Source organism: Onychostoma macrolepis, chromosome 10, assembly GCF_012432095.1.
Source record: "Onychostoma macrolepis isolate SWU-2019 chromosome 10, ASM1243209v1, whole genome shotgun sequence".
In the NCBI taxonomy this organism is placed as follows: domain Eukaryota; kingdom Metazoa; phylum Chordata; class Actinopteri; order Cypriniformes; family Cyprinidae; genus Onychostoma; species Onychostoma macrolepis.
The window spans coordinates 420184-432223 of NC_081164.1; positions in this window are offsets into that span (position 1 = coordinate 420184).

Consider the following 12040-nt stretch of genomic DNA (forward strand, 5'->3'; position numbering starts at 1 on the left):
TGAAACTACTGTAGAGGAATGTTGAGAGTTGCGGAGAGTTTCTACAGGGAGTTATTTAATTGTAGGGGATCCACAGGCTGTTCGGCAGAAAATTTCTTGGGTGCATTAAAGATCTCTGGAAGAGGAGGAGAGGGAAGCATTAGAAGGTCCCTTGTCACTGGAGGAAGTAAGCTCTGCGATATCTTCACTCAAAGGAGGCACGGCCCCTGGGTGTGACGGCCTCCCAGCAGAGTTCTATAGGACAGTTTTGCCCTGGATAGGCCCTGAGTTAGTTTGTGTGTACCAGGAAAGTATAGGAAGGGGTGAGCTGCCATTGACTATGAGGACAGGCTTGGTGGCACTGTTACATAAGAAAGGCCCTAAGGACGAGTTAGCAAATTGGAGGCCAATAACCTTGCTAACAACGGATAACAAGGTATTGGCCAAGGTGATAACAGAGCGGCTTAAGAAGGTGATTGGGCTAGTGGTGCAGCCAGACCAGACATGCGGAGTGCCAGGCAGGTCAGGTGGTTTAAGCCTAGCCTTGATTAGAGACATCTTGTATTGGGCAGAACAGCGGCAGCTTTCCCTGGCGATTTTAAGTCTAGACCAGGAGAAAGCCTTTGACAGAGTGAGTCATGTTTTTAATGGCCATTCTGGTGCGTATGGGGTTTGGTCCAGTTTTCAGGTCATGGGTGAAGTTGTTGTACAGCAAGGTCTCAAGCAGAGTGGGGATAAATGGATACTATTCAGGGAGGGTGGAGCAGTTGGGAGGTGTCCGACAGGGGTGCCTTGTCGCCTCTGCTGTATGTTCTGTCCCTAGAACCCCTGATGGCAGCGTTGAGGGCGGCTGATTCATTGACAGGCATGCATTTACCTGGAAGCAGGGGAGTGAACGCAAAAGTGTCTGCATATGCAGATGATATGGCACTGTTCTTGACTTTAGATCAGGATTTTGAGACAGTAAAATCCTTAAAAGCTTTTGCGAGGCTTCAGGTGCACGTGTAAACGTGGGTAAATCCTCAGCAATGTTTGCAGGGCGGTGGGCGGAAAGAACAGTAGTGCTGGGCGGCTATAACCTTTGTGCAGACGGGTTGAATATTCTAGGAATTAGGTTTTTTAGGGAGAACAGTGCTCAGCAGAATTGGGAGGCTAGGTTCATTGCAGTGCAAGCAAAGATAGCTAGGTGGAAATCAAGGGGGCTATCGATGTGGGGTAGGCTGAAAGCAGTGAGGGCAGATCTTCTTCCAAGTCTGAACTACCTAGCGTATATTTTTCCAGTACCCTTTTGGTACGGTAGGAAGTTGGAGAGGCTGATTTTTCCTTTCTCTGGAAGAATGGCACTGAAATGGTGGCGAGAACGCAAATGTACTTTCACGTGAAGGAAGGAGGGGGAGTTCCTTGTATCCCCCTTGAAATGGATGCAATCTTTTCCTCTTCTGCCCGACTAGCAACTCAAGAGGCAGTGCATAAAGCAAGGTTTTTGGCCCAGATTTGGTTGGCCTTTCCATTGAGATCCATCAGTTCATGGAGGGGAACAATGCCATGGTCAGCGGGTGGCAGATTTTGTAGTGGGGAAACCATGGTGTTTGGAGCAATCCTTGATCCTTCAGGATAGGCAGCTGTACAGTAGATTGAGGGATGAACGGGTTATCGGGTCTACGATTGACAGTAGAAAAGCCATCAAAATATTTTTTTTTGCTACCATAAAGAAGCAGCAGCAAAAGAAAGTTATAGAAGGGTTAAGGGTAGAGAATGGATATGTTACAGAAACGGTTGAGATGTTGAGAACAGTGGAGGGCTTTTATAAGCAGCTCTTTAGTCCCCGGGGTTCAGTGGACTCAAAATCAAGGGAATTTTTAGCATGTTTAGACAAGGTTTTAGAGGAGGAGGAAGCGGCAGCATTGGAAGGAGAGGTGTCATTACAAGAAGTGGAAGGGGCAATGGCATCCTTTAAGAAAGGGACAGCTCCAGGTTGCGATGGTCTGCCAGTTGAGCTCTATTGCTCTTTTTGGCAACTGATTGGACAGGACCTGGTCGAGGTTTATAATGAGAGCCTGGAGACTGGGTTACTTCCAGCCTCTATGAGGACAGGACACGTCTCTCTTCTGCATAAGAAAGGGGACAAGACAGAGTTGGCAAACTGGAGACCGATTACTCTGCTTACGACTGACTATAAGATCCTTGCGAAGGTCATATTTTTACGGATGAGATCTGTGGTGGGGAAGTTGGTGCATCCTGATCAGACCTGCGGGGTACCAGGCCGCTCTGGTAGCTTAAATCTAACCCTGATCAGGGATGCTATTGGGTGGGCAGAGCAACGGCAGTTGGATCTAGCCATTTTGAGCCTGGATCAAGAGAAGGCGTTTGATAGGGTGAGCCTGCCTTTTCTGTTTGCAGTTCTTGAGAGGGTAGGTTTTGGGGCAAGAATTAGGGAGTGGGTTCGTTTATTATATGAAGGGGCAGTGAGTAAATTCAAAGTTAATGGCTTTTTAACAAAGCCAGTAGAGCAGCTAGGGGGAGTAAGACAAGGTTGTCCTCTCTCCCCTCTTCTTTACATTTTGTCCTTTGAGCCACTAGCTTCCTGCTTAAGAGCATGTCAGGCCTTTACAGGTCTGCACCTGCCGGGGGCTGGAGGAGTGCGAGCAAAGGTTTCGTTGTATGCAGATGACATGACACTCTTTCTGACATCAGAGCGGGATTTTAGGGAGTCAAGTAAGATTCTGGAGGCTTTTGGGGAAGCTACTGGGGCAAAAGTGAATATGTCAAAGTCTGCTGTAATGTACGTTGGACGATGGGCTAACCGAAAGACAGCTTTTGGGGAATATAGCTTATGTGAGAATGGGTTGAGGGTTTTAGGAGTTAGATTTTTAGACAAAACAGCGCTAAAGAGACCTGTAAGGTCTTGATTGGAAAGGTGCACTCTAAAATAGGGCTGTGGTGCACTAGAGAGCTCTCATTATCTGGCCGAACTCTAGTGATAAAAGTAGATTTGCTGCCAACAGTCAATTATTTGGCATATGTGTTTCCTCTTCCCTATAATTATGGCCGTGAATTAGAGAGGCTGGTGTTCTCCTTTCTGTGGAAAGGGGGGAGTGAGCTGGTATATAGGGCTCAAGTGAGTCAGGAAATTAAGAAGGGTGGGAGGAATGTGCCTTTTTTTACATTGTGGGTGAAAACTGTCTAATTTGTCTGCTTTGAAGGAATGACATTGTACAAGTGTTGATTTTGTCTGAAATAAAGGTTTAATAAAAAAAATAAAAAAAAATTGTAAAATCTGTTCTTATCCGATGGGCACGCAGAGAAAGGAGAAGCCTTTGCCGACCACGATGGTGCGGCTAAGAAATACTGTTAGGTGTCAAGTAAAGGAGGACGCGTGTATGGATATTAAAAGAAGATTTGGAAGAGATTTCCTGGTGGTTGACATTTTAAGAGGAGTCTTCGGAGTTCTTGCATCTCTTATCTTCAGATTTTTCTTCGTCTGGCTTCATGGACCTGACTTTCTTCCAGTTAAAGGACTGTTCTGCCTTTTTTGAGGAGTGGAGAAGGAAGAAAGGCCATCAACTTCTGAAGAGACTGCAGCTGTACCCCGCTTTTACACAGGATTTTTTGCCTTTGGTGATCCACCTCTACAACCCTTTTGTGGAGGATGGAGACGTGTTGGCGTTCTTGGCAAGACATTGCAAAGTAGTAAAAGGAGGCGAGAGGCTTAAGGAACGGCATGGGATCTGGACAGGCAAAAGGAGATTCCTGGTTAAATTGAGGTCTGATCCAGCCTCACCAGAGGATATCATCCATTCACCAGGTTCCTTTTTCATCGGGTCTAACCGAGGGTTCCTTCATTATCCAGGACAGTCACTGTATTGTAGAAGGTGTGGAGCCCAAGGGCATATTAAGACAGATTGTGCTGGTCAGCGTTGTCGATTCTGTGAGTCGATGGATCATGTGACTTCAGCCTGTCCAGAACCCAAGAGATGCAGCTTATGTGGGGAAGCTGATCATTTGTTCCGAGCTTGCCCGATACGGAAGAAGTCATATTCTAGTCTCTTCAAAGAAGGGCATGATCTGCAGGCAGATTTTGAGGCTTTGCTTACGAGTTTACCTGCGGTGATGGAGAGCCAGGAAGCAGGACCGTCGAATATAAATCGGGAGGTGGAGGATCCAAAAGGTCGGGTGAATGAGGTGTTGGAGAGTCCCAGGGAAGAAACGGGAAGAGAGGAGAGCAGACAAGACCAACACCATCTCAGGAATGGTCGGAGATGGATGTGTCGGAGGTGTTTTCGGGGATCTTTGAGGAGCGGGAGTTGTCGGCTGCAGGGCCATTGGACGGCGGGGAGGAGCCGAGTCCTTCAGAGGGTGGAGAGAATCAGCGGCAGCAGGAGGTCCCGATGAGTGCAGCAAAGGAGGTGGGACAAGGACAGCGACGACGGCGGTTTGCTGAGGATGGTGATGATCAGGAGAGAGAGAGAAAATGCAGTAGGGTTTGACTTTCTAGCTTGCCGATTTTGCAGGACTTGGATCCTATACAGGACTGGGGTAAGGGGGGAGAAGAAGAAAGGGACATTGAAGGGGTCTTTGGGATAGAAGGGGGTAAAGAAAGGGGGGAGAAAGAAGGGAGGTTCGGGGATCATGAAAATGTTGTTTTGGAAGAGCAGGGGAGGGGAGAGGAAGAAAAGCGGGAGGAGGGAGGGATAGAGGAAGTGAAAGAGGAGAATGGTGTGACGTGCTCACAAGAAAGGGGAAGGGTAGAGGAAAGGGGATCTTGGGAAGGAAAGGGAGTCTTTAACTGTGAAATGAATGAAAAGACCTGGTTAGTGTTTTTTCTCCTTTGTGTTAAATGGGGGGACTGAGGGTAGCCTCTCTTAATGTAAGAGGCTTAAAGATGGTAAAACGGAGGATAGCCTTTTTTGAGTCCTTGAGTTTTGTTCGTTTTGATGTTATGTTCTTACAAGAATGTCATCTAGAGAGTAGCAGAGATGAGATTATTTTTGCAAAAGAATGGAAAAGGGGTCTATTTGGGGGACTGGGAATGTTAAGGCAGACGGGGTGGGTATACTTTTTAACTCTCAGGAGTTTATTATTGAAGGGAATCTAATGGTAGTTCCAGGAAGGGTGTTGTATGCAGATGTAAGATGGAGAGGTGTAAGCATCAGATTAATTAATGTATATGCCCCTAGTAAGAGGGAAGAGAGGATGGGTTTCTTTAATGTTTTGAAACCTTTGTTCTATACAAATCCGACGGTGATACTGGGAGGGGATTTCAATGTATCAATAGATAAAGAACCGAAAGGGAAATTAGCACATCTCCTTAGATGGTAAAGGGGGAGGTGGTGCTACAATTTATAGAAATATTTTCAGTATCTCTCAGAGGTTGGGTTTCAAGTATAATTCGTTCGAAGTAATGGTGCTTCATATAACATTATCCAAAGAAACAAGTGTTAATGATGAATCCCATGTGATGTTTGTACTGGCTACTGTATACAGGCCACCAGGGCACCATACAGACTTTATTAAAGAATTTTCTGATCTTCTATCGGAGTTAGTGCTGACTGCAGATAAAGTCCTAATCGTTGGTGATTTTAATATCCATGTTGATAATGAAAGAGATTCGTTGGGATCAGCATTTATAGACATTCTAAACTCAATTGGTGTTAAACAACACGTGTCAGGACCTACTCATTGTCGAAATCATACTCTAGATTTAATACTGTCACATGGAATTGATGTCAGTGGCGTTGAAATTTTGCAGCAGAGCGATGATATCTCAGATCATTATCTAGTCTCCTGTATATTCCATATAGCTAAAGCTGTAAAGCCAACTTCTTGTTACAAATATGGTAGAACCATTACCTCTACCACAAAAGACTGCTTTATAAATAATCTTCCTGACTTATCTCAGTTCCTCAGCATATCCAATAGCTCAGAACAACTTGATGATGTAACAGGAACTATGGACTCTCTCTTTTCTAGCACTTTAGATGCGGTTGCTCCTTTACGCTTAAGGAAGATTAAGGATAAGAGTCCAACACCGTGGTATAATGAGCACACTCGCGCCCTAAAGAGAGCAGCCGGAAAATGGAGCGCAGCTGGAGGAAAACTAAATTAGAGGTATTTCGTTTAGCTTGGCGGAAAGTACCCTATCCTACAGAAAAGCATTAAAACTGCTAGATCTGATTACTTTTCGTCTCTTCTAGAAGAAAACAAACATAACCCCGGTATTTATTCAATACAGTAACTAAATTAACGAAAAATCAAGCATCAACAGGTGTTGGCATTTCCCAAGAGCATAGCAGTAATGACTTTATGAACTACTTCACTTCCAAGATCGATACTATCAGAGATAAAATTGTATCCTGCAGCCGTCAGCTACAGTATCGCATCAGATAGCGCACTATAGACCCCTGAGGAACAATTCCACTCATTCTCTACTGTGGGAGAGGAAGAATTGTATAAACTTGTTAAATCATCTAAACCAACAACATGTATGTTAGACCCGATTCCATCTAAACTACTAAAAGAGCTGCTTCCAGAAGTCATAGATCCTCTTTTGGCTATTATTAATTCATCATTGTCATTAGGATATGTCCCCAAAACCTTCAAATTGGCTGTTATTAAGCCTCTCATTAAAAACCACAACTTGACCCCAAAGATCTAGTTAATTACAGACCGATCTCAAATCTCCCTTTTCTGTCAAAGATACTAGAAAAGGTAGTATCCTCACAATTATATTCCTTCCTAGAGAAAAATGATATCTGTGAGGAATTCCAGTCAGGATTTAGATCGTATCATAGTACTGAGACTGCTCTCATTAGAGTTACAAATGACCTGCTTCTATCATCTGATCGTGGTTGTATCTCTTTATTAGTTCTACTGGATCTTAGCGCTGCGTTCGACACTATTGACCACAACATTCTTTTGAATAGACTACAAAACTTTGTTGGCATTAGTGGAAGTGCCTTAGCATGGTTCAAATCGTACTTATCTGACCGCCATCAGTTCGTAGCAGTGAATGAAGAGGTATCATATCGATCACAAGTGCAGTATGGAGTACCTCAAGGCTCAGTACTAGGGCCGTTACTTTTCACGCTCTATATGTTACCCTTGGGAGATATTATCAGGAGACATGGTGTTAGCTTTCACTGTTATGCTGATGATACTCAGCTCTATATTTCTTGCGGCCGGTGAAACACACCAAATTGAGAAACTAACGGAATGCATAGTCGATATAAAAACTGGATGACGAGTAATTTTTACTGCTAAATTCTGAAAAACAGAGGTGTTAATTATCGGACCTAAAACCCCACATGTAATAACCTAGAACATTATCTAACACTTGACGGCTGCTCTGTCAATTATTCTTCATCAGTCAGGAACCTAGGTGTGCTGTTCGATAGCAATCTGTCATTTGAAAGCCATGTTTCTAGCATCTGTAAAACTGCATTTTTCATCTCAAAAGCATATCTAAATTGCGACCAATGCTCTCAACGTCAAATGCAGAAATGTTAATTCATGCGTTTATGACCTCAAGGTTAGACTATTGTAATGCTTTATTGGGTGGTTGTTCTGCACGCTTGATCAACAAACTACAGTTAGTCCAAAATGCAGCAGCTAGAGTCCTTACTAGAACCAGGAAATATGACCATATTAGCCCGGTTCTGTCAACACTGCACTGGCTCCCTATCAAGCATCGGATAGATTTTAAAATCTTGTTAATTACTTATAAAGCCCTGAATGGTTTAGCTCCTCAGTACTTGAGCGAGCTCTTATCGCATTATAGTCCTCCACGTCCGCTGCGTTCTCAAAACTCTGGCCGTTTGATAATACCTAGAATATCAAAATCGACTGCGGGCGGCAGATCCTTTTCCTATTTAGCACACAAACTCTGGAACAGTCTACCTAACACTGTTCGGGAGGCAGACACACTCTGTCAGTTTAAATCTAGATTAAAGACCCATCTTTTTTGCCTGGCTTACACATAACACACTAATACGCTTCTATTATTCAAATCCGTTAAAGGATTGTTAGGCTGCATTAATTAGATCAACCGGAACCGGGAACACTCCCCATAACACACGATGTACTCGTTACATCGTAAGTTGAATGGCATCTACGCTAATATTTGTCTGTTTCTTTCCTATTCTGTTTCTCAGTCCGTATCCGATCAGATGGTGATCAGCACCAAGAGATGATGTCTACAGCCCTGATCGTCAGCGGAGACCAGGACACCCAGATGACCCCAGAGATATATCCCCAGATATATCAACCAAAATAACAAAATAACTAAAATATAATAAAATACCTAACTACATAATACTACTATTGTTAGAAATTGCAACAAAATTAAAATAGAAATATAAACTTTTGAACTGCGGGTTTCGTCTGGTCAGAGGAGAACTGGCCCCCCGACTGAGCCTGGTTTCTCCCAAGGTTTTTTTTTTCTCCATTCTGTCAGAGAGGGAGTTTTGGTTCCTTGCCGCTGTCGCCTCTGGCTTGCTCAGTTGGGGACACTTAATTTCTAGCGATTATCGCCGATTTGATTGCACAGATACTATTTAAACTAAACTGAGCTAAACAATGACATCTCTGAATTCAATAATGAAATGCCTTTAACTGAAAATTGAGTGTTTAATCTTATCATTATACATTACTGACACTCTATCCTCCAATTTGATACTGTTAAGTGCTTTGACACAATCTGTATTGTAAAAGCGCTATATAAATAAAGGTGACTTGACTTAGGAGTTTCTCTTGCCGTGATTCTTTTAAACTGGCAGGGAGGGTTTTGGAGGGCTTTACTTGGAGAAATAGTAGAGGAGAGACATCCCGTCTGGATTATGTGTTTGTGTTGATGGGTGTTAAAGTGTAAAATTTTTTTATTTTGCCAGTTTGGTTGTCGGATCATTGTATGATGGGGGGCATTGAGAGGGGGAGAGGGTCTTGGAGGTTTAATAAATCGTTTTTGCAGGATGGTTTTTTTTGTAAGGTTTTTGGGCTTCTGTATAGGTCCTGGCAGAACCTGAAGGGTCTGTTTGACACACGGGCCCAGTGGTGGGAAGGGGTTAAAGAGAGAATGGCTTTTTTTTGTAGGTGGTGGGGAGAAGCCAAGGCGGTGAAAAGGCGACAGCAAATTGGGGGTTGGATTAGGGAGATGCAATCTTTATGGGCTCGGGGGGGTGGAGAGGCAGTGGATGGGCGAGATAGGTTTTATATTATTCAAGATAAGGTCAAAACCTTTTATATGAAGGAGGCCGAGAAGTTTATGGTGGAAATGGGGGCGAGAAGACGGTTGGCAGAAGAAAAGCCATCAAAGTACTTTTTTGCTACCATAAAGAAGCAGCAGCAAAGGAAAGTGATAGAAGGGTTAAGGGGAGAAAATGGTTATGTTACAGAAACGGTTGAGATGTTGAGAACAGTAGAGGGCTTTTATAAACAGCTCTTCAGCCCTCGGGGGTCAGTGGACTCAAAATCGAGGGAGGTTGTAGCATGTTTAGAGAATGTCTTAGAGGAGGAGGAAGCTGCAGCGCTGGAAGGAGAGGTGTCGTTGCAAGAAGCAGAAGGGGCAATGACATCCTTTAAGAAAGGGACGGCTCCAGGCTGCGATGGGTTGCCAGTTGAGCTTTATTGCTTCTTTTGGCAACTGATTGGACAAGACCTGGTTGAGGTTTATAATGAGAGCCTGGCGGCTGGGTTACTTCCAGCCTCTATGAGGACAAGACATGTCTCTCTTCTGTATAAGAAAGGGGATAAGACAGAGTTGGTAAATTGGAGACCTATTACCCTGCTTACTACTGACTACAAGATCCTTGCGAAGGTCATATTTTTACGGATGAGATCTGTGGTGGAGAAAGTGGTGCACCCTGATCAGACCTGCGAGGTACCAGGCCGCTCTGGATTCCGATGACATAAGGCACTTGGCTCTGCGACAAGCCGAGTTATGAGCAATGCCGTACTGTCCGTCGCAGCACGGGCCGATCCGGGCGAGGCTCGGTGATGTCGCAGACGGGGGAGGGTACTACCATCCCCCAGCGTTTCAGGTCTCTGTGACTAATGCGTCATAGCATTATCGCTTCTCGGTTTTTTGGCTAAGAACAAGTTTGATCGATCCAAATGCACGCAACGAGAGAGGATGCACCTTTGTCAACCATGGTGGTGCAGCTGAAGAACATGGTTCGTTTACAAGTTTAGGCTGATGCAGCTGTTGATGTTAAAATAAGAATCGGGAGAGAGTTTGTGGTTATGGAGGTGCTGAGAAAGCTGTTTGGTGTTTTGGCTTCTTAATTTTTTTGTTTACAAGACTTTTCTACTTCTGGATTTATGGATTTGACTTTTTTTCAATTAAGTGAATGTGTTGCATTTCATACGGCATGGGAGAAGCAAAAAGAAAACCAGCGGTTAAAGGGCCTGCAGCTCTACCCTGCCTATGTTCAGGATTTCCTGCCACTAACGATCCACCTGTACAACCGTTTTGTGGAAGATGGTGACATGTTAACTTTCTTGGCCAGGTATTGTGAGACGGTGAAAGGAGATGAACGTTTGAAGGACCGTTTTGGTATTTGGACTGGAAAGAGAAGATACCTGGTCAAGTTGCGTACAGACAAAGCATCACTGGGTCTTTTTTCATTGGCTCAAACAGGGGATTTTTGTACTATCCAGGTCAACCAGTGTACTGCAGGATGTGCGGTGTGCAGAGGCATGTGAAAGCAGACTTCACAGTACAGAGATGCCGCTTTTGTGGATCTGCAGAGCACATGGCGTCAGCCTGCCCAGAGCCAAAAACCTGCAGTTTATGTGGAGGAGGAGATCATCTGTTCCGGGTGTGTTCTAGCAGACAGAAAATGTATGCCAGCCTATTTAAGGAGGGACAAAGTCAGCAGGCTGATTTTGAAGGATTATTGATGAGTGTTCCGTGCAGATGGGGGAGTCAAGAGGCAGGCCCTTCAGGATTGGGTGCAGGTGGTGGAGCTGTGAGAGGGCAGACGGTGGAAACAGGGAATGGAAATGTGGTGGAAAAGGGAGGCGGTGTAGAGAAACTTCAGTTGAGTCCTTCGTAGGAATGGTCGGAGTTCGATGTTGCAGAGGTACTGTGTGGCATTTACAGGGAGACGGAGCTGGGGAAGGCAGAGTCTACAGGAGGCGAAGGGGAGTTTCCTTTGGTAATGGAGCAGGACACAATGGGGCCTGACAAGGGCCAAGACTTAAGAAGAAGGAAGCTTTGTGAGGATGTGACTGGAGATCGGGAAAGCCAAGTCCAAGAACCTGCACTCAGACAGATCCAGAGCAAGGAGGCTGCACTCTGGTGGTGGGGGAAAGTGGGGGAAATGGGAGTGAGGTGGGTGGAGGGATTTTGGAAAAGGTCAAGTTATTTCTGCGGGAGGATAAGGGGGTAGGGGAGAAGGGGAGTGAAGGAGGGGAAGTGGGGGGCATGGACTGAAGTAATGGGGAAAGGGAAAGGGAAAAAAAATGAGCGAAAAGGGAGCATGTGAAGTTTTGTGGGCTTCTCTGGGTTTTCCTTTTTTCTTTTAAAAGGGTTTTTGTTTAAATGGTGTGTTTAAAGGTGGCAACATTGAATGCAAGAGGACTAAAAATGATACAAAGAAGGACTGCAATATTTCTGTCTTTAAAATTGTCACCTTTGGATGTATGTTTTTTACAGGAATGCGATTTGAAGGATAAAAAAGATGTCCCTGTTTTTTTCTGAGGGTGGGAAATGGGGCCTTCCGTTTGGGGTGTGGGGAATGTGAAAGCAGATGGGGTGGGTATTTTATTTTATTTTATTCATGGGACTTTGTTATTGAGTCTGCTATTGTTATCATCCCTGGGAGGGTAGTGGTTGTGGACGTGAGATGGAGGGGGATAGCTATTCGCTTTGTAAATGTTTACGCCCCAAGTAAATTGGGTAATAGGGAGGGGTTTTTGGAAAATTTGAATGCAATTTTGTACACAAATAGACAGCTAGTGCTGGGAGGGGATTTTAATGTGTCTTTGGACAATACTTCTGGTAGTCAAGTCAAGTCAAGTCACCTTTATTTATGTAGCGCTTTTAACAATACAGATTGTGTCA